The sequence below is a fragment of the Dryobates pubescens genome, chromosome 3 (assembly GCF_014839835.1).
Source record: "Dryobates pubescens isolate bDryPub1 chromosome 3, bDryPub1.pri, whole genome shotgun sequence".
Lineage (NCBI taxonomy): Eukaryota > Metazoa > Chordata > Aves > Piciformes > Picidae > Dryobates > Dryobates pubescens.
The window spans coordinates 19,670,499-19,673,248 of NC_071614.1; positions in this window are offsets into that span (position 1 = coordinate 19,670,499).

The window sequence follows — 2,750 nt, forward strand, 5'->3', positions numbered from 1 at the left end:
ACTTCGCGGAGCTCCGACACAGCCCCGCGCAGGCGCCGCCCGCGCCGCCGCCTGACCCCTCCCCGCCGCCCGCCCCGGCCCCGGCTCCGGCCCCCGCCTCCCGAGGCGCTGCCGCTGCTGCCGCTGTTACCGGGGTCCGGGCCGCAGCCGCTGCTGCACGCACGCCTGGCTGTGTCGGGAGGTGGAGGAGGCACCCACCGGGCCCGGCACCCTCCTGCCACCTGCACACAGCCGCGTCTGAGCCCGATCGCCGTGGATGGCTGGGCGCCCGCTCGCATCTGCACCCGGATCCCGGCATGTCTGGACACCCACCTACGGCTGCACCCCACCTACCATGCATGTCCAGACTCCCACCCGCATCTGCACCCACCTTCCGTGCACGTCTGGATGCCCACCCGCACCTACAACCACCTTATGCTGCATGTGCTGACTCCCATCTGTGTCTGACTACACTTAACCTGCTGAATGCCCACCTGCATCTGCACCCACATGCCTTGCACGTCCAGACACCCCCACACACACCTCTGCCTACCTACTCTTGCACATCTGGGTGCCCACTCATGCCCATGTCTATCTAAGGTGCATATCTGGATACCCACTCACACATCCACCCACCTCTCTGTGCATGCTGCACCCATCACACATCTGTGGCCTAGCACCCACCTCCTTGAGCATATCTTGACCTGCCTCTACACCCTCTCCCCCAAACCCACAACCCCAGTGCTAAACCCTAGATCTCATTCCCTGTGAACAGGGAGAAGCCAGAGGTGTGGGGCACCCTCCACATCTTGTCGCCTTCACATGTCCTGGGTGGAAGTGGGGAGAAGCAGCTACCAGATGCTTTGCAGTGTGGGCAGAGAGACATAGAATCACAGAATTGGTTTATTTATTTCCTTGAGAATACTTTGAGATCAAATCCAACCATTAATATAACACTACCAAGTCCACTTCTAAACCATATCCCTCTGCACCCCATCTGCATGACTTTTAACTCCCTCTGGAGATGGTGATTCCAGCTACTTCCCTGGGCAGTCTTGACAAAACTTTTGAGGAAGATTTTTTTCCCCCCCAATATCCAATCTAAACCTCCTTTGGTGCAACTTGAGGTTATTTTCTCTTCTCCTATTGCTTGTTCCTTGGCAGGAAAGACTCTACAACTCATTTCAGGGAGTCGCTCTGGCAGGGGGAGGGGGTTGGACGCGATGATCTCCGGAGGTCCCTTCCAACCCCTAACATCCTGTGATCTTGTAATCCCCTCAGCCTCCTTATCACCAGACTAAACAACCTCTGTTCCCTCAGCTTCACCAGCTTTGTTGCCCTTCTTTGGACAAGCTCCAGCACCTCAGTGTCCTTCTTGTTGTGAAAGGTCCGAGATTGAACCCGGTAATCAATGTGTGGCCTCACCCCTACTGAGTACAGAGGCACAATCACTTCCCTGGCCCCACTGTGTCACACTATTTCTCACACAAGCCAAGATGCTGTTGGCCTTTTTGGCCTCCTGGGCACACTGATGGCTCATATTGAGCCACTGTTGACCAACAGCCCCAGGCACTTTTCTACCAGGCGGCATTCCAGACACTCTTCTCCAAGCCTGTAGGGTTGCTTGGGGTTCTTGTGACCCAAGGGTAGGACTCAGCACTTGGCTTTGTGGAACAAACAGCCTTGGCCAATCAATCCAGGCTGTCCAGGTCACTCCATAGAGCTTATATACCCTTAAGACAAGTCTCTGGGGCAGAGAAGTGGTCCAGAGAAGTGGAACTGTGTCCAGTTCTAGGCCCCTCAGTTTAAGAAGGACATTGAGACACTTGAACGTGTCCAGAGAAGGGCAGCAAGGCTGGGGAGAGGCCTCGAGCACAGCCCTGTGAGGAGAGGCTGAGGGAGCTGGGATTGCTTAGCCTGGAGAAGAGGAGGTTCAGGGAAGACCTTATTGCTCTCTACAGTTACCTGAAAGGTGGTTGTAGCCAGGATGGGGTTGGTCTCTTCTCCCAGGCAACCAGCACCAGAACAGGAGGACACAGTCTCAAGCTGTGCCAGGGGAGGTTTAGGCTCGGGGTGAGGAGAAAGTCTTTAGCCATTGGAATGTGCTGCCCAGGGAGGTGGTGGAGTCACCATCCCTGGAGGTGTTGAGGAGGGGACTGGATGTGGCACTTGGTGCCATGGTTTAGTCATGATGTCTGTGGTGACAGGTTAGACTTGATGATCCTTGAGGTCTCTTCCAACCTTGGTGATTCTGTGATGCTGTGATTTGCTGTTATTTACTAAAGCCAGCCCTTGAAAAATACCCCTCCAAGCTACCCAATAAGCCTGAAGGATATTAAGGGAGCAGACAGGGCCCTATAATGGCTTTGCTTAGGAAAAAACAAGGCATGAACAGGTTTGGTTTCTTTTTAAAGATGAGTGATAGACTCTTAGAATGACTGGGGTTGCAAGGCACCTTTAATAGTCATCTAGGCCCTGCTGCACTCAGCAGGAACATCCTCAACTGGATCAGGCTGCTCAGAGCCTCATCCAACCTGACCTGGAACATTTCCAGGGATGTAGCTTCTACCGTCTCTCTGGGCAACCTGTGAGGGTGTCTCATCACCTTCACTGTGAACAATTAATTCCTTATATCCTGTCTGAATCTCCCCCCCCCTTTTTTTTTTCCAGTTTAAAACCATCATCCTTTGTCTTATCACAGCAGCCTCTGCTGAAAAGTCAGTCTTCATCTTGCTTATAGACCCCCTTTAAGTACCGAAAGGTCTCCCTGG